The sequence below is a fragment of the Petaurus breviceps genome, unplaced genomic scaffold (genome assembly GCF_028583685.1).
Source record: "Petaurus breviceps papuanus isolate PSGF00001 unplaced genomic scaffold, PetGlider_PUasm1.0 91133, whole genome shotgun sequence".
NCBI lineage: Eukaryota > Metazoa > Chordata > Mammalia > Diprotodontia > Petauridae > Petaurus > Petaurus breviceps.
This window is the reverse complement of record NW_027187419.1, coordinates 69127192-69152446: the sequence shown is the minus strand read 5'-3', so window position 1 is coordinate 69152446 and position 25255 is coordinate 69127192. Positions and strand designations below refer to the sequence as shown.

At 38.4% G+C, this 25255-nt stretch overlaps 1 protein-coding gene across 4 annotated transcripts in view; it reads left to right on the top strand.

The window, feature by feature from the left end:
- The window catches only part of STARD13 (StAR related lipid transfer domain containing 13), a 750493-nt gene that overhangs the window by 44252 nt on the left and 680986 nt on the right, over positions 1-25255 (top strand). Inside the window, exon 1 of one of the 4 annotated variants that reach the window (XM_069080651.1) lies at positions 2652-2947. The exons of the other annotated variants lie outside the window; for them this stretch is intronic. The gene's annotated coding sequence lies outside the window, so the exon portion shown is untranslated. Of the gene's footprint in view, positions 1-2651; positions 2948-25255 lie in introns of those variants that run through there. 4 annotated transcript variants of the gene reach the window in all.

The following is a 25255-nucleotide window of genomic DNA, read 5'->3' as shown; positions in this document are numbered from 1 at the left end:
CTTTCAATAACTTAGAAGTTGTGTATCTCTGGAGAGCATATTGGTTGAATTGTGAATTATTACATGACTCGTCCATCAGTGCTAGCTCAGAGATTCTCCCTTCTTCCTGATCTCCATACACGGAGATACAAAAAGTAACTCTTCCCCACAAACTTTGCTGAATCCTGAAAAAGATGAGATAGTCCCTGTTCTTTGCCCTTTGACAAAGAGGTCTAAGACCTGTCTCAGATCATCTCCCTGACTTTTTGTCCCTCTATCCATTCTCTTATTTCAGGAGGTCCATAACAGAGTTTGAATCTTGACTCTATCATTGACTTACCTTGTAACCTTGGGCAAGTTAAAGATTTGTAGACTCTTGAACCTAGAAGAGATCTTAGAAACCATAGGCCATAGATATGAGAATACTGAGTATCAGAGATGTATAATATCTTGATGATCATACAGTTTGTAAGTGAAAGTCACAGAACCAAGATTTAAATGTTGGTCCCCTGACACCAGATCTAGTCCTCTTTTCACTATATACTGCATTTACCGAACAAGGAGGCTAGACTTGAAGAGTTAAAAGCTTCCTGTTAGCTCTCACATCCTATATTTACTTATGATTAATACAACTTGTAATTTTTTCTTCTTGAAAGAGCACAACCCTTAGTCATCAGTCTATCTCACTCCCACTTCTGCTACCTCTGCCCATTCATTTTCCCCCTTGGTCTCCTAACCTAACTACAGTTATCACTTCCACATCACAGGGGTTAGGAGTAGAGCACCCAGGCCATCTAGAAAATCCACATAAAATTGTTTGGCTCTCCCTTTGTACTGGAGTAGAAGTCAATTATTATGGTATTAAAATATAAAATGTATTGATTTTATACAATGATATACATATATCTTGTGCATTTCTGAGTTTCTAAACCTTTTCTGTGTCATCTGCTGGCCTTTGCATGGCACCTGTGGCTTCCACAAAACTCCCCCAAAGTTCCCATTTAATTTCTTATGCCAACCCATGGTGTATTGAAATTGCAACAGGGAAAGTTGCAATGTGGAAGAGATAACTGTACTTGCCAAACCTGGCTTCTCTGCTCTCCCTTTTTTCCCCAAAGCCAATTCCTCTGGGAAATACCCTGGTCAGGGCTTTCTACAAAAAGCAAACTCTAATGTTTTTCCTATTTTGTCATTTTGGATTCCAGTCTTTAAGTCAGTAAATTCCATGTCTGTTGTTTCTACCCCAGACCTTCTATTTGGATTTGGAGCTTTGCTGTGCTAATTTAAGAATGTTTTGCTATCCTATGAGCTCTTGACCCTGACTGTCCATCCACCATGCCCTCTTCATCTCTGTCTCTTGATTTCCCTGGCCTCCTTCAAGTCCCCAGTAAAATCTCACCTTCTATGAGAAGGCTTCCCCAGCCCTCTTTAATTCTAGTACCTTTTCTTTCTTGTTTATCTACAATTTATCCTGTATATAGCTAGTTTGTACAGTTTTTGTCTGTTGTCTCCCCCATTGGGTAACCAGGTGGCTCAGTGGATAGTGTGCTGGAACTGGAATGAAGAAGAATTCAGTCCAATTTTGACCTTAGACAATGATTGGCTGCATAACCCTAGGGAAGTCCATTAAGTTCTGTTTGCCTTAGTTTCCTCACCTGTAAAAAAAATGATAATAATAGCATCAACATTCTAAGGTTGTTTATATTTGTAAAGTGCCTGGTATATAGTAGGCACTTTACCAATGTTTTTTGAATGACTAAGCCTAGTTCCTGATCCTCTGGAAACCTGGCCTCTAATCAGAAGGGAGCATGCAGTTGGTCAGGGGTGATACTATAGCATCACCCCAACAATTCTGGTATTCTCTAATTCACAGCCTATTTAGCCTTTGATAAGACCATCTATAGAGCAGGCATCAATAGTCAGACCAGAAGGAAAGCATGGACCACCCACAGCCTACTAGTATGACCAACATTTGAGGTCAACAAGCCAAAGTGAAGAAGCCAGGCAAAGGCTGTGAGGATTGAAATCTTCTAACTCAATTGAGTCAGTGATATGAAGCAGGAGCACCTTGAAAAGTTAAAATAGCTCTTTAATCAGCAAGAATTGGGACAAGAACCATACAGGCTGTAACTATCTCTAACAAAACCTCAACACTCTTGAAATGAAACCTATATTAACAACACAGTTAGGAAAAGCCCCACAGTCACAATGTCTCATTTTAAAAAAAGAAAAGAAAAGAAACAAACTCATCCCTCCCAGCTGTATTTGGCTAGATTCATCCTTTGGGGCAGCCTGGGCAAAGTCTGCTTTGACTTGAGTGTGTGTGTGTGTGTGTGTGTGTTAGCATGCACACATATACAATATCTGTTATATATGTGTATGTGTGTGCACATATACATACATGTATACATTGTGTGTGTGTATGCTTTTCCCACTTCCCAAGCACTCTCCTACTTCCCCACCCCACCCCCTCCTCAGGTTCCTTTAAGAACCTCTCAACTTTCAGAAGTATTGTTCAAACATAACATCAGCATCTCAGGAATTTAATGGAGATTGTTATCAAGAACAGCATGTGAAATTATAGCAGGTAGGGATTCAAGCCCTTAAGTAATTAAGATTAAAATATTTCATTTTGGTTATGGGCTGGGCCTCCCAGGTTGTAGCCTACACAAAGCACTGGCTTTATCAGAAATGGTGCGACTGAGATGAACCAAGTCTGAGCTAGGGCAATCTGAGAATGGCGCCCTAGAGTTGAAAACACAGCCTTAGCTGGTTCCTGACAGTTAATACCCCCTCCCCCAAAAGAGAGACAGAGATTGTGAGTGTTTCCACCCAAGTTATGGTCCTACTGAATAAAAGAAGATCTGGCCAGCATCCTATAGTCCAGCAAGAATGTGCTTCTTATTTTATCTCTGGTTCAACAGTTCCTTGTCTCTACAGGTAAAAGACGAATCATCAAGACTGAAAGGTAAGTTGAGAAGCTGAATAGATTGGGGATAAAAAAGCTAGAGATTCAGTTCTACTGTTGACTTCCTTTGTGAGCCAGCTTAAGGGTAGGGAAGGACCCTCTAGGTCCTCAAGTGTGGCAGTTTGACTGATTCCAAACTTCACAGAATCAATCTCCTTAATAAAAGGATGTTCTGTAAAACTTGGACTCAGTCAAAAGGCTGCACCCAAGGACCTAGAAGGACATATGTGACCTTGAGGCCCCAGGTTCCCACCCTTGACTCTCAGATCATTGTAATGTAGTGGAAAGGATATTGACTTGGGAATCAAGATCTGGGCTATAATCCCAGGCAGCAGCTAATTGCATGTCCTTGGTGGCCATTTAGATTCCATGAGGTTATTGTTTCATTGGTAAAACTGAGGGGTTTGCAGTAGCTGATTTTTAAGGTCCCTTCCATTTTGAAAATTCTTAAATTAAAATCTCTGTACCTATTTCTTATGTGGAGAAAAAAAAGTAAGCGAGGAATAGATCATGCTTGCTCTATCTACCTCAGGGAGTTGTGAGGATAAAATGAGATGAGAGATATGAAATCACCATGCAAAGCTAAAAGCACTCTACTACCATGACAAGCTGACAAGTTATTATTTTTAATTTAATTGGGTGCCTGAGATCCTTCTCCCATTGGCTGGGAATAAGAGAATTCCACCACTGCCCTCTTAGAGGTTACTCTTAGAAGAAAGGACTGAACTTTTACTTCTGTAAAAGGGACCACTGGGCTTTTGTCTATGCAATGCAGGGGAAAGAGCAAAGAATTTAGGCAGTTACAACTAAAATATTCAAATAAAACTGCTTTAAGCTCAGTATAACTCCTTCAATTGCATGACTTGAAGAATAGAGTAAAAAAGCTTGAAAGCTGAATCATAATTCCTAAAGCCATATGTATTCCCAACCTAAGATGAACATACACCTCAGGGCCTGGCTGTGACAAGGTGATAGGAGTGGGTTAATTTTTTTTAAGAATGTGAAAGTAAGGGGTGGCCAGGTGGCTCAGCGAGTAAGAGCACTGGCTCCAGTGTTGGGATGACCTGGGGATCAAATCTGGGCTCAGATACTCAGCACCACACCCAGAAATAACTGGCTGTGTAACCTGGAACAAGTTACTTAACCCCAATTGCTCAAAAAAAAAAAATAATGTGAGAGTATGGAGCGGCCAGGTGGCACAGTGAGTAAGAGCACAGGCCCCAGTGTTGGGAGACCTGGGATTGGTTCCGGCCTCAGATACTTAACACCCACACAAAATAACTGGCCGTGTAACCTTGAGCAAGTTACTTAACCCCAATTGCTTAGGGGCAGCCAGGTGGCACAGTGAGTAAGAGCGCGGGTCCCAGCGTTGGGAGACCTGGGATCGGTTCCAGCCTCAGATACTTGGCACCCACACAAAAATAACTGGTCATGTCACCTTGAGCAAGTTACTTAACCCTGATTGCTTTAAAAAAAAAAAAAAAGAATGTGAGAGCATAAGACTTTGATATGCTCTTTGTTTTTTTGTTTTGTTTTGTTTTTGCATTTTGGAGGGCAATTGGAGTTGAGTAACTTGCCCAAGGTTAGGTTTTTTTGTGTGTGTTAAGTGTCTGAGGTCGGATCTGAACTCAGGTCCTCCTGACTCCAGGGCCAGCACTTTACTCACTGCGCCACCTAGCCACCCTGATATGCTCTTTGTGATCCTATAGGCCTACAGCTCCCAAGGGGGTGACCAACATCTTAGAATCTTAGAATGTTAGAGCTGGGAGGGACCTAAAGATCATCTAGTTCATTTGGGGTATGTCATGGATCCTATGGGCAATCTAGTGAAGCCTATGGATCCCTCAGAATAATGCATAAAATGACATACACAAGATTACTAAGGAAACTGATTATATTGAAATAGTCATTAAAATATTTTAAAACAACAAGTTCATAGACCTTCAGGTTAAGAAACCTTGATCTACTCTATGACCATTCCTGTTTAAAGGTGAGAAAACTGAGGCCCTGAATAATGAAGGTGCCTGAGGATGTACAACCAGTAAATGGTAGAGTCCAACCCAAGTCTTCTGACCCTGTCTCCATTGTTGTTGCCATCACACCATGTTATTTTATACCATCAACTTACTCCATAGACATATAGCAGAGACATATCCCTAGGAACAGTACTTGACCTGTGGGATGAGGCAACTTAGATGAAGGTCCTGGCAACCACTGCACATCTCAGGATACCACTGTTGACCCTATTGCTTGGATGAATCATGCCTTGAAAGAATTCATTTTGGTCCTTAGCTTTCATCATCTTCCTGTCAAAGCACTCCCAAAAATGTTGCCTTCCATCAAGATTCTAAACTCCCCGAGGCAGTCCTGAACCAGTTCTCCAGTTTGAAAATCCTGAGAAGCCCCAGCACAGTCTTGCCTTCTTTATTATATGGAGATCTGTACAACCAAGTCCAGAATGGATCATCCTGGAATAACTTCCATTCAACCAAGAGCCCTCTGGTCTGCCAGAGTTAACATGATAAAAGTTAATTATTATTACAAACTGTGATACTTTTAGGGCCAACTTAGCTGTTTAGGTCATTTCATCCCTTCATTAAATGGTCCCAAGTTACTGTGCTTGTGTTTCCTTTTTATAGCTTTTTCCAAGTATCTCTATGGTTAGACTACCTGCTGCCACGTGTGGCCACTGTCAACATGTCTGTCTAAAGTAACTAGCTTCCCACTCCCCCACCCCTTTCTAATTTACTGTGGGTTTGAAGATCAAGATAAGTACCATTGTTAGAAATATGAGTAATTAGGTTCTGAATGATAGCCTAAGGGGATCTCTTGAGAGAGCAGTACAGGAGCTTCAGTGAATAATTCAAGGACTCAGATCTAGCTACACAGAAATATTTTGCTTTCTCAGTTATTCTACATAGTTAAAGATGCTGGTTAAGGAATCTCTCTCTAGGTTAGTCAAATATTACCGTATTTTCATGGATTCGGATCTACAATCAATACCCTGTACTAAATAAGACATGTGTGACCCCCACTTTCCCTTCAGCAGATCTCGGCCATCCCTATAGTGTGGTTTCTTTTCTGGACTGACTTCTTTGAAACTTCCAAAAATGCCATTTTAAAAGCTTCTCCTTAGATTGCCTTTCCATTTTCATGTACAATACTTCAAGGCTGTAAGGGTCCACCAAGGGAGAGAACCCTGCATGTGCAGTCAAAAGTCCCTAAGTTCTATCCCTTATACTGACATGTACTAGTTGGATATTGTAGCCATTCTAAGCATCACTTTCTCTTTCTATAAAACAGTGATTATAAACCTTTAGCCTGCTTCTGTGCCAGGAATGTTATAAGAATCACATGAGAGAATGTGGGTAAAATTGGTTGTAAGATACTATATAAATTTTTATTTTATTTTTATATTTATTTTATACAAATATAATTTTTATTACTATTACTCTCTCATCAATGTACTTCTTAAGGCTTCAGGCTAAAGCTATGAACATTGACTTTGTAGCAACATCTGGAGCCACATCTGGTTTCACATTGTAGCATCTATGCCTGGACATTCAACGATTATACTCTTGAATAGTGCAATAATAATTTGCAAAGTTGCTACTTATTCCAAAATTATGCTTCTTTTCAATTTGGCTCTGATATTTTGTACTCTCTAAAATGAAATGTGGGAAGCAGTCATCCGTTCTTGGCACTGTCTTTCCTCAAGGAAATACCCATTGGGTATCATAATGATGATCTTTCCCTACTAAATAATCAGTCAGAATTTCATTTCACTGATTTCAATAGGAATTTCTAGCTTTGCAGTATAGATATATTTCCCACATAAAGATAACTAAAGGAGATTAATCCATTCTGCTCAGTAATGATTACATTCTGCATGTAAGACCTTAGGGTACAAGTCTGCTCCTTACTTAACCTGCATTTCCCATTAGAGTCCTTCATCATGTGGCATACAAGAAGGCAGGATTACTCTTGCTGGTTTGTTTTTGCTCCATCCCAGATTGGCAAAATATTGTAGGGTGATTTTGTGTACCTGACTCTTATCACGCCCTCACGAGCTAGAGAAATGGCAAACAGCCATTCTTTCTCTCATGAAGACAAACCAAGGCCCACAATTTCTGACACAGCAAGTTCATGCAGACTCAGATCATGACTGCAAATACCCATTCCAAGTCACATTACTAGTTGAGTCAAAGAAGATGACAAAGAAGAGCAAATGTCCTTCTTTGATTTGTGCACAAATTAACAGACTGTGTATGCCACATGTGAGTAGGTGACAGTATACATAATTATGTCAGTCATCGAACTGTAATGTAATTTGAGTTTGGGGAAAGGAATAACTTGTTTTATGAGATGAAAGAAGACTATTGCAAAGAATTTATGTCTCATTTCTACATTGAAAAAATGAAATATGTTACCTGAGGGGTAGAAGGAATGCATCTTTGCCTACTCACCATAAGTGCATATTCTCCTGGATCAGAAGAAGCTTGGTAGGATGCCACAAATCAACAGTTATATTCATTTTATCAATTTAAATGAACAAAAATCAACAAAAATTTTGGCCTCCTACTTCTCAGCAAACACCTCAGGCACCTACCATACCCACAGTACTGTTCCCAATGTTGGGAGAAATGTGCTGTTGTTGTTCATTCATTTTTTCAATCGTGTCTGACTCTTCGTGACCCCATTTGAAGTTTTCTTAGCAAAGATATTTAGGTGGTTTGTCATTTCCTTCTCCAGCTCATTTTACAGATGAGGAAACTGAGGCAAATAGAATTAAGAGTGAAGAGACTTGCCTAGGGCCACACAGTTAAGTGTCTGAGGCCAAATTTGAACTCACAAAAATGAATCTTCCTGACTTCAGGCCCAGCACTATCCACTGAGCCACCAAGCTGCCTACTGGGAGAAATATATAGTTTAAATGAGATTATAATCGCTGCTCTCAAAGAGTTTATATTCTGGTAGGGAGAAAAAAACCACATAGATACCTATAATATGCATAATGTTTATTATATGTGTTATACACATAAATGTACTACAGAGGTTCAAAACAAGTTCTAAGTGAGGCCTAAATTGATTCTTATCAACTAGAGTCCTGTAGGAAAGCTTTTTAGAAGAAGCGTCTTTTGAGTCAGGCTTTAAAGAAAGGAGAAGGAACAACAGATGAAGAATGGAAGGGAGATTCTTTCAAGCCAATGACACTTATATTCAGTTGGCTGCAAATGGCTTGGCAGTGTTTTGCTTTTTTAAAAAAGATCCAACAGAAACATTTCCCCCACTTTCCACTTGTGGCTACAAGCTAAAACCCTGGCTTTGCCTGTTGGCTCTTTTGAATGAAATGCTTGCCTTTGCTCCAGAATACAAAAGTTCAGAGGGATTAGGCCTGTTGCCATTTTTATTCAGTTGTTTTATCTCTATATATTTTTCTCTGTTGTATATTAAAAGCTTTATTTTTCATCTTTGTCAAAAACTCAGAAGAAAGGCCACTAAAGATGGTAGTACTCAGGTTTGAGTTGCTCCCTTGACATGTTTGAGAAGAACCTCCTGGGAATTTGTAGGTCTATGGGAACTGTAGCAGACTTGACCTTATTATATATAGTAGATTATGAATAGTAAAGATGATACATCACTAAGTCAGTAAGGGAAGTATTGCTAGGAACACAGGTTTCAGAATTCAATATTACCTTTCAATGAATGTAACCTTGTGACTTTTGTGTGAGTCAGGATTTTATTTACTGAATACTAAAATGCATGGTTTATCACCATACCATAATTTCAATGTACTTCTAACTAAACAGCAATTAGACTGTTGGCAAGTGGTGGCTTAAATTAAGCTTCACCAAATACTATCCTGACACCTCAAGTATTAACTTAAACCCAATGCCATCTGGTTGGCATTTTCTCGTTATCATTGTTGTCATTTTTCATTCTTGCCAGCTGCTTCTGCAGGGCTGATACATAATACAGGCATCATGGCCAAAAGTGGCCAACAGCTGGCTGTTCTTTAAACTCCTTGGAGCAGGGGGGATTCCAAATGCGCATTAGGAAGCTGGATCATTGCAGAGGAATGGAAACCTAACTTTCTCCTGTGATTCGCTTCTATTTGACCATTGCTGTGGTCAAGGAGCTTTCACTTTAAAATAGAAACCTTTCTTGGTAATAGCAACTGTAAGATGTGTTTACTTACCAAGAATCTCAGATAATGATCCTTTTCTCTGATCATGCTGGGCAGACCCAAAGGCCAAGCCCTTTCCACAAAGGCATGTTTCTTGCCACATACCTGATTTTTCTCTTGTTGAAAACAAGGATGTTTGCTCAGCAAAGTAAAGCCCAATGATAAAGCTCCAATGTTTGAGAAGATAGCCCCACTGTGGCTCTGAATATTATCTTTGGTGCAATCCTGCTCTCCCTGGTACTTAGCTGTTTCTATTTTGCCAACACATCCATGATGCTTGGGTTTTATAATCTTATTTCAGAAGCTAAAACTGTCTGTCAGAAACCAGCTTTCAGGGGATGCTGAATATGAATAAACAATTTATGAACCAAAGGCTTATCTTCTCTGAGGGCTGTGGTTTATATTTTTCTAATTGTTAAATTATTCTTAAATAATTAAATCCTTTTTAAGCTCTTAGAATTCATTCCTTTGTACAGTCAAAGAATAAAACATCTTTTGGGTAAATCAAGAAGAGATAATTTTTCCCACTAAGTCACCATAAGGAACAGAATTGCTAGTAATTTTGTTTAGCCTGATTCTTCAAATATCGCTTTAAAAGAATAGGGTGTGAATCCCATGAGTTAGGAGGAAAGGAACCGAAGACATTAGCCTGGGAAAATGTTTAAACTGGCCTTTAAAAAAAATGACCTGCCAGACAAAGTGAAACTGCAGGCTGGCTAGCTTTCAAGTGTGATTAAAAATTGTAATGACTTTTAACTCTTAATTCTGATTAATTAGAAGAGCTTCTTTTTTTTATTGCTTTCAATTAAGTATCATCAATAGAAAGTTATCATAAGGTTATGCTATTGAAAACTTACAGCACCCCAACTTCATCATGTGCTATTGGTGGTAGTAAGAGAGACAGGTGTTTTGGGTTTTTTTTCCTTTTACTTTCACCTGATAATAGAAAGCCAACAGCTTTTTAAAAGGCCAAATTACCAAACTGGAATGAGAGCGTGTATTTGAAGAACCATGGAGTTCATTTGAGAAAAGATGCCGTATGGAGGCAATGCCTTGCACATAATGTGGTAGAAAGAAAATAAATGTTTATCAAAATTAAAAAGATAGAAAGAAAGAGCATCCATCATTGAAAATGTGGACATATACTTGACTATATGCCACCATGGCGGGTAGGGGAGGGAGGAGGACAAAATGTGAAACTCAAGGAATTGTGGAATTGAATCCTGTAAACTAAAAGGAAACAAACAAATTAATTTAAAAATTAAAAAAAGAAAATGTGGACAAAGTCATGGGGTAGGTCCCCAGAACCTCTAGGTCCCAGGAATTCCACATATAGTTCAAGAGCCACCTTCAGTATGCAGTAGGATGCCAGTATGCAGAGAGCCTGAGGTTTTTAGCAAAAGAAACATAAAAAAATTTTTTATTACTGTCTAGCACATATGAACAACCATTTATTAAGTACCCACTATGGACCAGACTCTGTCCTAAGAGCTAGAATATAGAGAAAGGTAAAAGATAGTCTCTCCTCTTAAGAATTCACTGTCTAATGAGTGAGATAACATCCAAACCTCCTAACAAGCTATACACTGGATAAATTGTTAATAATCAACAAAGGGGGAGACATTAGCATTAAAGGGGATCAGTAAAGCCTTCCTGTAGAAGATATGAGTTTAGTTGTGACTCGAAGGAAGCGAGAGAGAAGCCAATAGGAAGAGATGAGGAGGGAGAACATTCCAGATATAAAGGGCAGATAGTGTAAATACCTAGGGTCAGGAGATGAATATTTTGTCCAAAGAACAGCAAGGAGGCTGGTGTCACTGAATCAGAGGACATGTGAGGGGTGTAAGGTATGAAAAGAGTGGAATGATGCAGGGAGCCAGTTTATAAAAGGATTTCATTTTTTATTCTAGAGGTTATAGTGTGCCACAAGAACTTATTGAATGAGGGAGTACATGGTCAGTCCTCTGCTTTCGAAAGATCACTTTGACAGCTGAGTGGAGGAAAGAAACATGATATGCAGACCAACCAGTAGGCTACTTCAATAGTCCAGGCTTGAGGTAGTAAAGGCCTCCCCCAGGGTGGTGCCAGTGTCAAAGGAGAAAAGGGGGTATATGTGATAAATGTTATTAAAGTAAAAACAACAACAATAGAATTTGGCAACAAATTAGATGTGGGGGGGGTGGAGAATAATTGTCAGGGTCACTAGGTCACAAGACTAGGTGACTGGCAGGAAGGTAGTACCCTCAGCAATCACAAGACATTAGGGAAAAAAGGGTATTGGGGAGTGGGAAGAAGATAATGAGTTGTTTTGGATGTGTTGAAACTAAGATATCATCCAGTTTGAGGTGTCCAGTATTCTCCAGGATGCTAGAGGTGAGGACAATAGTTAGGGCTACATAAGTAAATTTAAGAATTATCAGCATAGAGATGATGATTGAATCCATAGGAGCTGATGAGATCATCGAGTGAAATAGAATAGAAGGAAGAGAGAAGACGGCCCAGGATAAAACCCTGTGGGACACTATGGTTAATGTGCATGACCTAGATGAAGATCCAGCAAAGAAGATGGCAGAAGAGAAGTTAGGCAAGAGGAGAACCAGAAGAGAGTGGTGTCATGGAAATGTCCAGAGACGAGAGTACCAAGAAGAGAGTGATCAACAGTGTCAGAAACTACAGAGGTCAAAAAGGAAGAAGAATGAGAAAAGGTCACTAGATTTTAAAATAGTAGACTGTTACTAACTTTGGAGAGAGTACTTTTAGTTAAATGATGAGGTCAGCAGCCAAACTGTAAAGAATAAAAAGAGAAAGAAAGGAAAGGAAATTGAGGAACCTATTGTAGACAGCCTTCTCAAAGGTTTTAGCCTCAAAAGGGAGTAGAAAGATAGGAGATGATAGCAAGCAGCATGGACGGATCAAGGAATGGCTTTGTTAGGATGAGAAGACATGGGCATGTTTGCAGGCAGAAGGAAAACAGCCAGCAGACAGGGAGAATCTGAAGATAAGTGAGAGAGTAAGGATGGTAGAGGTGGTGATACTGGAGAAGATGGGATGGAATGAGATGACTTACACATACAGAAAGAGAAGGACTAACTCATCATGAGAGGAAGAAGGAAGAGATAACAGCAGAAGGCATCTAAGTGATTTGAAACGAGGGGGGAAAAAGAGGGAACTCTGACCAAATTACCTCAATTTTATTCATTAAAATATGAAGCAAAACTCTCACCTGAGAGAGTGGGGGCGGGAGGGGGCAGTCATGGGAATTTTGAGAAGGATGAAAAAGTTCTGAAGAGATGTTATGGTGAATGAAGTAGGGAATTTATTGGGGAGGTGAAACAATGAGGGCTCAATTAAGGTTACGTGACACAAATTTATAATAGACCCAGTCAGCACAATTTCATTCAGAAGTATGTGAGTAGGAGTCAAGGCAACAGATGGTGGGAGTTATCCAAAGCTGAAGCTTGGAAGGGCAAGACTAGCAATAAGATAAGGGGACAGGGGACTCAAGAGAAGAGGATAATATTAGAGATACACTGGTTCACCAAAGGGTCAAGAGGGAGAAGGGAGGACAATGTAGCTCATGCAGGGGTGATGGTCTGGAAAAGGACTGAGGTCTTGAGGGATTGAAGGTCACAGTACAGACAAAGAACAGGGTATGGGGTTGCAAAGTCTAGGGAGACCTGGAATGACAAGAGATTGTGATCAGATAGGGAATTTCAGAGTTCATGAATGTGGAATTGGTATCTTTGTGGGTAATGACAAGATCAAGAATATGACAGTCTTTGTATGAGGCTGTGCTGAGATTATACGAAGTGAATAAATTAAGGAACTGTGAGGATAGAGTATTTGAGTAAATATAAACATAGATGTTGCAGTATCAGTATCAGAGCAGGGGTTGAGGAAAGACTAAATTCATTAAGGAAAGACTGGATGTGTCCTGGTGATGAGCAGACATCAACTACCAGAATTTTGATTGAGTGGCAGATATAGATTAAATGAATATCAAAAGAGAGTTTACTAAATGATGGGTAGAAGGAAAACCCGAAAGTGAGAGTGGAGAGCAAAGAGTATTCCAATTCCCCCTACCTCAACCTAGGACTCAGGAGAATGAGGTAAAGTATAGTTAGTGCTTGGAAAGAGAGGGCAGGGAGGCTGCGTTAGGAGAGAACCAGGTCTAAATGAGATCCAGAAGATGGAAGGAGTTTTATTAAGATGAAAGCAATTTTGTTGTTGGAGCAGGAATTCCAGAGACCACACTAGAAGGGATGGGTAGCTTTAGAGTGGGACACTGGGATTGGGGAGGTTGGATTGAGGGAGAAGAGAATGAAGAGTCAAACTCTAGGGAGTGGGGAAAGGAGCTTGAATGATAGAGGCATTTGGGAGTTCAGAATCACTGTGATGGAGAGAGAATGATCAAGGGAGGAAGGTTGTTAACCATTTAGGAACGAGTTCCCATAGGTTGTCATTGTACATAAGAGTTTGGTCTTTGCCAATTCTGGTGAGGGGTCAAGTACTTCGAGCTGAAGAAATGGTGTTCCTACAACCCATCTCCCAAGGCAGCAGGCTAGGGTGGAGACTTGAAGGAAGGTCTTTCTCTTTTTCCCAGAAAAGGAGTGTGGTAAACAGATGCAATTAAGTTTCTCCTCTTCCAGAGGGAGGCTGAAGACCAAGCAGGAGACTGGAGTTCATTTAAATGGTGTTTTCCTCCCCTTCCCTCAAAGGCAGGAATCTGGCTTGATGGAAATATTTTTTCCTCTTCCTATGAGAGGCAAGAAAACAATTAGTCAACAAACACTTATTAAGGTCCTACTATGTGTCAAGCATTGTGCACATAAAATTAATAATTTTAGATGTAAAAATATTGATATAACCTATACATATATAGATTTATGATAATATGATCCACTATTAACACAATTTGAGGGCCTCTGGCTTAGCTATCAATGTCTTAAGCAGCATCAAATGGTAGCTGGTGTTAATGCAAGAAGGAAGAAAAGTATGTGTGTATATAGGGGAGGGGAAAAGGGAAGCTATAGAAGGCAAAGGAATAGTTCTACCACATGCAGGCTAGCAAATATAAGATGATAGACCATAGATTTATGAAGGGACTTTAGAAGTCCAACCGCCTCATTTTATAGATAAGGAAACTGAGACCCACAGAAATTAAATTATTTGCCCAAAGTCACAAAGGTAGTAAGGGTCAGAGAGTCAGGATTTGAGCATAGGTTTTCTGGCTCCAAATCAGTAGGTTTTTCCAAATTCAGCCAGATTCATAGGCTTCAGGTCTCTAAGGGGGAATGTAAGCTTGGGTTCATCAGCTGTGTGTCATGGCGGAGCTAACTGATGCAAAAATAAAGGGAAATATAAACATAGTAATAGATTATCCTGACAGTTTCATCACTGAGAGAAGGCACAACAATGGAGAATAGAAATAACAAGGCTTTCTCTAGGAACACAGCTATAACCACTTTTCTCCACATTTTTCCCTCACTTGTCAATTACAAGCCAGGCCACAAAAGAGCCAGTGAGGGAAGACTCTCAGCTGGGATCTTTGGTAATGGGATGGCCCCTCCTGCTGGCATGCCAGGGCAATTATTTCACAGTTACAGCTGTGTGTTCCATGGACTTCAAAGTCATTCAGAGCCATTTCCCTTGGATGTGTCTTACCCTGCTCATACTCTGAGGTTCATATTTAAACATTACCAAGTATAGGAAAATGATTCCTTGAATCATAAATTTATATCTGGAAATGACCTTAGAGATCAATTTAGTTCAGAAATTCTTAACCTGGGGTCTGTGAACTTGTTTTATATCTTTATCTATATAGCTTGAAATCGCTGAAAACTGCACTAAGACTTTTGGGACACTCTGGATACACTTGCATAATTATTTCATCCTGGAGAATGTGATCCTGGTGTTGGCTTCATGGCACATGGGTCTGAAAATGCAAGTATTTTGCTGGAAAGAGCTAAATCCCTCTGGTGTGTGTGGGACGGGAGGGCTTTAAGTCAATGTTTTTCTATAAACAAAGTAGAATTGGAGATAAGCAGGAGTTAGCTATGATTTTATTCAACAGAGGCAGTGATGAAATGAGTTATAATCTCTAAGCAGTGCAGGACTGGTGCCATGTTTTCTAAGTACCATCTCCACTAACTACCCCCTTACCTTGCCAGAGACTTCTTAGAAAAAAGGAATATCCTCTCATACTAGATCAGACAACAAGAAGGACTTCAGTTTTTCTGAGTCTAGCACATATTTATGTTGTCGTTGTTGAGTAATTTCAGTTGTGATTGACTCTTCATGATCCCATTTTAGGTCTCCTTGTCAGAGACAGTGGAATAGTTTACCATTTCCTCCTCCAGCTCATTTTGCAGAGGAGAAACTGAGGCAGACAAGGTTAAGTGACTTGCCTAGGGTCACACAACCAGTAAGTGTCTGAGGCCAGATTTGAACTGACTCCAGACAAAGATTTCAGACCCTCTCAAGAGATTCCTCTGAATTGGTGTCAACCTAGCCTGTTTTTATTTTTTAATAATATATATTAATTATTATTAATTATATATTATAATAATATATTATATAAAAATAAAAATTTTATTTTATTTTCATAACCCCCAAAAGTGAAAGTTTAGAGTCAAAAGTCATTGTTAAAATAATTCAATTAAAAAAATTCAATTCAATAAACATTTATAAAATAAAAGATAATGATTAGATCCATTTATGTCCTTTGGGGCAATAATCTTCTGTTTGCCTTTTGAAGCATAAGTTCCACTATAAAATTATAATAGAATTGAGGGCAAAAATTATGCCATTTTTAAATTTCTATAGCCCCAGTGCCATTCACAAAGTAGTAGATGGATAATAAATGCTTATTAAGCTGAATGATCCACTCTGGTCTCTTGACATTTCTAAGCAGGTACCTTTGCTCTTCACAAGGCAAAGCTTTAATAATTTTTTTTGCAGTTGTGCTTCTATCCAGAAGTTAATGGAGAATGAGCAAAAGGACAATATATGAATGAATGGGGTTATGTTCATAGAACAGTAAATGGTCCATTTTAATTAGAGCATAAGGTATATATAGAGAGAGGAATATTAAGAGATAAGACTACCAAACTAATTGTATAGGTCGATGAATGTCAGGATGAGGAGTTTCTTTTTAACTTGATAGACTTGAAGTCACTAATGGAGGAGTTCTTAATCTTTTTTGTGTCATGAATTCTTAGGCAATCTAATAATGACTATTGGTCCCCCTTCTTGGGGGAAAAAAATGTTTTTAAGTGCATAAAATGAAACACAAATAATTACAAAGGAAACCAATTATATGGAAATAAAGGCAAATTTCTTCCCATCCAAATTCATGGACCCACTTATAACAATCCATGGATTCCACTTGGGGTGCCATGCACCATAGGTTAAGAACCCTTGCACTAAAGGATCCAAGGAAGAAGAGTGACTTAAATCTGTGCTTTTGGAAATTTTCCATGTGTCTTGTGTGGAAGAGATGTCTTACCATAGCTACATCACTTGGGGAAAAGGTTCTACCATAGATAAATGCATTGTCAACAGTGACCCTAGGGTGTTCCTATCCCAAAGGTTTGCATCATGCTGTACCAATATGTGATACTTGAATAAAAATTCTCTGCTGTCAATGGCATGTATCTTTACAAAGAAAGACCATATCCAAAGAATGAACACCAGATCAATTTAATGCTTGTAGACATCAAAGGGCCATAGAATACCAGAGCTGGACCATCTAGGATAATCACTGCATTTTAGTGATGAGGAAAATGGGACCTCAAAGACTCTGATTATGCCAGTGGTCACAAAAGCAGTAAGTGGCAGAACTAGAGTGCGAACCTAACAGACAGACATTCTTCTCCTCCCAAACACCAAGGCTGAAGCCTTTTTATTGTAGTATTATATTGCAGCTAGGTGGTACAGTAGATACATTATAGGATTTGGAGTCAGAAAGACCTGAGTTCAAACCCTCTATCTCCATTTTCTCATCTGTTAAATGGGGATAATAATAGCATCTACCTCACAGGGATGTCAGGAAGACTAAATGAATTAATATATATAAAGCATTTTGCCCACCTTAAAACACTATATAAACAGTAGCTAGTGGGATTATCATATAAGCATTACTTGGTCTGTCTATCTCACTTTTTCAATTATACTTTATGAAAGAGGAACCCAATGTTCAAAAAGTATTGGTCTCACTTCTCAACCACCTTTGAGACACTGCCAGTTAAGTGGATTGTCAAAGTGTTTTAATTGCATTGTGATTTCCCTGAAGTCCTGTGAATGCAATCTGTGTCTACACAACACTCAATAGTTCTGGCAATTAGCTAACACAATATAGAGACCCAAATTGCCTAATTCAAGCAAAGAATCCATTTTGAAGATTGAAGAATGTGCAAGATCATATTAACTAGACTTGCTGGCAATGTTTGTTAGTCTGCTTTTTATTTTTTAACTGCAAATGTTTTTCAGAAATTTCCCTGAAATTTTTGGAACTATGCCCAAGGGGCTATAAAACTGTGCATACTCTATGACCCAGTAATACTACCACTAGGTCTACATCCCAAAGAAATTTTTTAAAAGGACCTATATGTACAAAAGTATTTATAGCAGCTCTTTTTGTGGTGGGAGATAATGTACAAAATCAATCTGATAATTACTGCTTTGTAGCATAGCTCAGGAGCTGATACTGCTAGGCCCCTTTCTTCCCACTGGAGGCCAGAGTTCCAAAAGATGCTCTCCAGGGCCATCACCAGTCGTCTTGATTTTTATCTTGCCACTGGACTCCAATGACTCTGGAAGAGAGAGTGAGACTGATAACTTTGTGCAGCTCTGCCTCATTTACAAAGAATGACCAACCAGCCATCCAATATCATATTACATTCATATAACATAACTTGTTCAGTTCTTCACCAATAGATGAGTGTCCCCTTAGCTTCTAGTTTTTGCCACCACAAAATAAAATAGCTCCTATATATGCACACACACATATATATGCATAGATATATTGGGGTTAAGTAACTTGCCCAAGCTCACACGGCTAGCTTTTTTGTGTCAAGTGTCTGAAGCCAGATGGCCAGTACTCTACTCACTGTGCCACTTAACTGCCCCTGCTATAAATATTTTTATACATATGGGTCCTTTCCCTCTTTCTTTGATCTCTTTGAGGCATAGGCCTAAATGGTATAGAGAACTTTGTAACTATTGGTACACGGTTCCAAATTACCTTCTGAAATAGCTAGACTGATTCACAGTTCCCCACAAACAACAATGCAATCATATGCTTGTTTTCCTGCAACTTTTCCCACATTTGTCATTTTCCTTTTCTGTAATCTTTGGCAATCTTATGGGTGTGCAGCAGAATATCAGAGTTGTTTTAATTTGCATTTTTCCAGTTATCAGTGTTTGGATTATTTCTTCATCTGACTATATCTTGGATGTCTTCTTTGAAAAATTCTTTATTGATATCTTGGACCATTTATCAATTAGGGAATAAATGACTGTTATTCTACTAAATTTGTATCAATTCCTTACATGTCTTGGAAATGAGATGTTTGCCAGAGAATCTTGCTGCAAAGATTTTTTTCCAATCAGTTATTTCCTTACTAATTTCAGCTGCATTGGTTTTACATATGCAAAAGCTTTTCAATTTTATATAATCAAAAATGTTTATTTTAACTTCTGTAGTCTAATTCTTGTTTGGTCATTAACTCTTCCCCTTTCTGTATATCTAAAAGGAAATTTCTTCCTTTTTCTTCTAAGTTGTTTATGATGTGACTTTTTATGTCTAAGATATATATCTATTTAGAGCTTAATCATGGTATGTGGTGTGAGATGTTAGTCTAAACAATTTCTGCCATAATGTTTTCCAGTTTTCTAAGAAGTTTTTGATAAATCAATGAGGAGCTCTAAAATGAGAAACTAGGGTCCTGGGGTTCATTGAACATAATGCAACTATATTTATTTATTTTGACATGTTGTATACCTGATCTGTTCTACTGATTTACTTCTTTTTTTCTTAACTAGTACAAAATGACTTTGATAATTACTGATTTGTAGCATAGCTTGAAAGCTGGTATTGCTAGGCCCCTTTCTTCTCATTTTTTCCCCTATTATCTCACTTGAAATTCTTGAACTTTGTTCCTCTAGGTGAATTTCATTATTAGTTTTTCTAGTTCTGTAAAGTAAAACTTTGGTCGTTTGATTGGTATGGCACTGATGAGTAAATTTAGATCATATTGTCATTTTTATTGTATTAACTAAGCCTATCTGTGAACAATTAGTATTCTTCCAGTCATTTAGGGTTGTCTTTATTTGCAAAAAATATTTTGTCGTTCTGGACATATATAGCTACCATATGTGCTTTGATAGGTAGGCACCCAAGTATTTCATAACTTCTGTAGTTATTTTAAGTGGAATTTCTTTATCTTTTCCTAATATTTTTGCTGATAATTACTGATATGCTAGTGTTTCATTATGGACTTATTTTATATCCTCCAACTTAGTTGAAGCTATTGTCTCTATTTTTTAGTTGATTGTCTAGCTTAAATATACTCTTAAATAAATCATCACATCATTTGTAGAAAGGGAGAACTTTTTCCCCCTTTTTGCCTGTACTTATTCCCTTGATTTTCTTTTCTTTTCTTGTTTCATTTTTTTTTTCTGCCTTTTTGGAGGGCAATTGGGGTTAAGTAACTTGCCCAAGGTTACATGGCTAGTTTTTTTGTGTGGGTGTTAAGTGTCTGAGGCCAGAACCAAACTCTGGTCCTCCTGACTCCAGGGCCGGCGCTTTACTCACTGCACCACCTAGCTGCCCATCTTGTTTCATTTCTAAGACTATATTAAATAATAGTGGTGATAATGGACATCTTTGGTTTACTCCTAATCTTATTGGAATTGTCTCTAATTTACCCACATTACATATAATGTTGGCTGTTGATTTAAGGTAAATATTACTTACCCATATTAAGGAAATATTCATTTATTCCTAAGCTTCAAGTGTTGTTATTGTTGTTGTAACACAAATTGGTCCTGTATCTCATAAAAACTTTTTCTGCATCTACTAGTATAATCTTATTTTTTTTGTTCTTGTTATCAATATGATTGTTTTGTTTATAGTTTTCCTAACATTAAATTTTATGTTCCTGGTATATGTAGTCATAGTGTATTATTTTTATTTTTACTAATATTTCGTTTAAAATTTTTGCATCAATAGTTATTGGGGAAATTGAGCTATAGTTTTCTTTCTTTTGACTCTCCTGATTTAGGAATGAAAATCATATTTGTGTTTTCCCATTTTTGTAAATGGTTTAATATTAGAATTATTATTTGAATAGTTTATAGAATACACTTAGAAGTCTATCTGGTCCTGGGTTTTTTCTTTGGGAGTTCATTTTTGTCTAATTCAATTACTTTCTCTGAAATTGGGTTTTATTCATATTTTTATTTCTTATCCTGTTAATCTGGGCTTTTATATTTTTTGTAAATATTCATTAATTTCTATTTTATTGGCACATTGTTGGGCAAAATAAATTTTTTTGAGTGGGAAATATCTTCTTAGGGAAGATGGGGAGGGGAATAAAGGCATTTAATTATGTATAAGCTTCTAATCAAACAAGATTTCTGGCTTTCTGCTTAAGAAAGTCAAGTATTATCTAGGCAAAATAATTTCCAACAATTCCATGTTGCTAAGTGCTTTACAAATATGATCTTGTCTTATCCTCATACCAATTCATTGAGGTAACTATTACTATTACTACTAATTTTACTGTTATTTAATAATAATTCGTATTACAAGTAACACACAGGGCAATAGAAATAACATGCTGAGGGTGGCTAGGTAGCACAGTGAATAGAGCATCGGCCCTGGAGTCAGGACGACCTGAGTTCAAATTCGACCTCAGACACTTAACACAAAAACTAGCCATGTGACCTTGGGCAAGTCAACCCCAATTGCCCTCCAAAAAAGCAAAAAAAAAAAAAAAAAAACAGAAATAACATGCTGAGTAAGATGGTAATCTAAGAAAGCCAAGAATCATAGAATACCAACTAGAAATAATGTGAGAGAAGTAGGATAAAACATGTCAGTAGTGAAATGCTTGACTAAAAAAGGTGGGCCCTGTCATATGAAAAGAAGGGAAACCCATAGGCATCTAGACAATGTCAAAAGAATGAAAGGAAGGCTCCCAGCAGAACTCTAGCACAGTAGGTAGAACCCTATGGAGAACTGATGGAAAGACTGGAATTGCACAGCATAAGAGCTTATGACTTTATGGATGCTCACACCAATGAGATTACTAAACCACTGAAATAAGAATAAAAAATAATAATCCACATATTTTCACATTTAATCTACCACCACCCCTGCCTGTGCTTGCTGGCATACCCGCACACAGACACAGACACAGGCACAGACACAGACACAGACACAGACACACACATATTAGCTCCTTGAAAGCAGGGGCCATGTCATTCATCTTTGTATCCCCCATACTCTAGAGTACAGGACTTCACAACATATATCTCAATAAATGCTTGAATTGAATTTTTTCCCCTTTTCAAAGCACTTACAAGTAATGTTTTCTTTGAAACATTTAAGGTTAGAGTCTCTTCTTACCACTAACAGGCACTCTGAAAGTAGTATAGTTGATTAAATTTTATTTTAGAAACAATTGAGCCTCAGTGGGATTTCAGGGCAACATAGGAACTGCTTTAGTGCCATTGTTTCATATACCAAGGTTTAAGTCAGAACTGGTCCAGAGGGGGACATTAATGCCTCAGTATTTTGGTCATTGTCATCAAGGCTGACCATTTTTCCCATTAACTGGAAGAGGGCTAAGGGTGAGAGGCTCACATTAACACTCTATACACATCCAGAAGCTAAGAATGAAGGCCCTGCATAGGAGAGGGGCAGAACTTTTTGACATCTCTCTGATTCTTTAATGTTGAATCTCTTTGTGTTTAACTACTCTCAGCTCCCTGCATCTGTTGTACCCTGTGTCTGGCTGACAATGCAGCTGGGTTGCCACTGACTGAAAGATGGAAGAAAAAAAAAGAAATGGGGAAATAGGTTGTTTGCTTTGGCAGGAGGGTTTTAATAATCCTTGTAGGCACAAATTTTACCTTCCTCCACTATTAAATCCCAAGAAATGAATTTTCTTAGGAGAGGGGAAGAAATTAGCAGGGAAATGGGCTAGTTATGTTTTGGTATTCATTCAGGAAGAGGAATCAATGGGCAGAGGAATGTGCCCAAAGATGTTCATGACTCTTTAGAATATATGCAAGGAAGTCACAAGGGAATAACTAGTTTTCCATTTGTTATGATACATTTTAGAGAATTACCAAGCTATTACCATCTCTCCCCCAACAGTTGGCACTAGTTATTTTACAAATTGTACTCTGTGTGATGCTGAAAAAAAAAACTGAAACTAAAAATTTCCATTTCTTCCAAAATCAAGCTGTAAAACAGAGAAAAGATAAAACCCTGCTCTGACTTTTCCCCTTGAGTGTGCTCAGCAATAGGTCAATATGTCATAGACCTATGATTTTATCCATGTGGAATCTTCCTCCACATTCAAGGGGTTAAGTGACTTTCCCTTGGTCACAAAGCTATTAAAGTGTCTTCTTGACTTGCAACTTCCGTTATATAATGCTGGTTTCAAGATTTAAATGACTTTAATTTTTATGAGCATTCACAGTAGCATGTCAGTAAGAATGGAATATATCACAGATTATGTGACCCTGGGAAAGTCAATTAGCCTCTCTACTTGTCTCAGTTTTCTCATCAGTGAAATGGGGATAATAATAGCACCTTTCTCACAGGGATGCTATGAGAATAAAATAGTATTTGTAAAGCACTTTGTAAATCTTAAAATTCTATATAAATACTTGCTATTATAATAACCCTGTTAGAGCTAAGCTTAAGCAATAGTCCCCAATACCATTTATCTTCCCATCTGATTGCCAATTGTGTTGTTGTTCAGTTATTTTTCAGTCGTATATGACCCTTCATGACCCTTCATTAGGGGTTTCCTTGGCAAAGATACTAGAGGGGTTTGCCATTTCTTTCTCCAGTGGATCCATTTTTGTCTGACAATCAGAGGCTAAGTGACTAGCCCAAAGTCACGCAGCTAGGAAGTATCTAAGGCTGCATTTGAACTCAGATCTTCCCGACTCCAGGCCCTATCCAGGCTCTGTCCACTGAGGTACAGCTACCATGCCAATTATGTAGTGAGTATGATTATGAATAAATAAAAAGCATTTATTAAACATTTACTATGAACAAAAGCACTGTTCTAAGAGCTGCGAATATACATTTTTAAAATGTCAGTTCCTCCTCTCAAGAGGCTCATATTCTAACTGGAAGAGAGAACAAGGTTTCCATGTTCTGCTGTCAGTGCAGACGAAAGAGCAAGTGCCTCCACCAGGATGTGAGGTCACTAGCTTCAGCCGTGAGAGCAAACCTCAAGGCCAGCCCTTGATCTTCAAAAGGATTTTGCCTTTGAATCCAAAATGCTTTTCATGGTGACAAGAAGTCACCTTGACGTTTTCTCAATGGGCAACCTCATAGGACCCAAATGTCAGACGACTAAAGAAGAAAAAGTTGGGATATGGGACCAACAGCAGAGTAAAGGTGATGAGGCTGTGTGACAAACACGGAGATAAAACCTGCTCACGCTCTGCAGCTTGGTATTTCTTGATGATGGGCTTTGTTCTCCAATGCTGCAAAGGTCTTCTATCACTCTAATGCTCTCATCATAGAAGATTCATTGGGACATTCAGATGCTATTACTGTTGCAAAAGCACAGATTGAAATTCCTTTGCAGGTGTGCTCAGAAATAATTCATGCAAAACTTTATGCTTAAACATTTGAGAGATGAGATTGAATATTAAAGGAATCATCAATACACTCAGAATGACTGTTTTGTCATAAGGTAACTGTCCCTTCCTTTGGGTATTTTTTTTAATAGTGGATTTTTTTTTTCCTTTTTTAAAAGGTGACTTCTGTTCTCATCATTTCTTTCCCATCTGGTTTTATTTGTTACACCTCCCCCAATGTATCTCATCTGTATCTTGTTTGTACATGTTTTTTGCATGTTGCCTCTCCCATCAGACTATGAGTTCCTTGAGGCCAGGGACGAGTTGTTGGGTTTTGCTTTCCCTTTGTATATACCCAGTGCTTAGCATAGTGCCTGGCATATTATAAGGGCTTAATAAATACCTGTTGACTTGATTCATTTAACACTGAAGAACTGAAACTAGCTCCACAAAGCCTGTAATTCTGTGCCACTCTGCTCCACTAAGGGGTCCTTCTGCTTTGGACCCTCTAGACTTGTGGTTAGACCAAGTTTACTACTAGGAAGGAAGAAAAGAATGAAGGAAGGAAGAAAGGACTTATTAAGTACCTATGATGTGCTAAGTGCCTTGCAAATATTATCTTATTTGAGCTCCACTACAACTCTGGGAGGTAGGTGGTTATTATTATGTCCATTTTTCAGTTTCATAAACTGAGTGAGGCAGAGGTTAAATGACCTATCCAGAGTCATGCAGTTAGTAAGCATCTGATGCTGAATTTGAATTTAGGTCTTCCTAATTCTGGACCTGGCATTCTGTCCATTGCACCACCAAGACTCCAATGAATACATTTAGGCTCCCTTCTTTCTTACTCTTGAGTGGTTAAATTCTGAGTGTGGCACACCAGGGATGTATTTACTTATAAATGTCTAGGATTTTCTCAAAAAGGGGTAGTAAAAAGGTCCTCTGTTCAATATAAATCCTGTAGAGTACAGACAATTGACTGCCACATACAAAAGAAATGCTGAGTATAAAAGTCCTACAAGCACACGGTTGATAAAAACAAATTTAAATTGGGATTCATAACTGAATTTGTAACTACTGTTACAACCTGCTGGGAAGGTGATTGGAACATAAATCAAGACGGCAAATTCGGCATTTTACATTGCAGCTTGGCTCTACATTTTCCAAATGACTCCAATACAAGACTACAGATCAAAGTAGGAGTGTATGGAGTATTCACAAAGAACTAGCACTGCTGGTGTGAGGGCTTGCCAAGCCCTTTTCAAGGCTGCTCATCCACCTTTGGT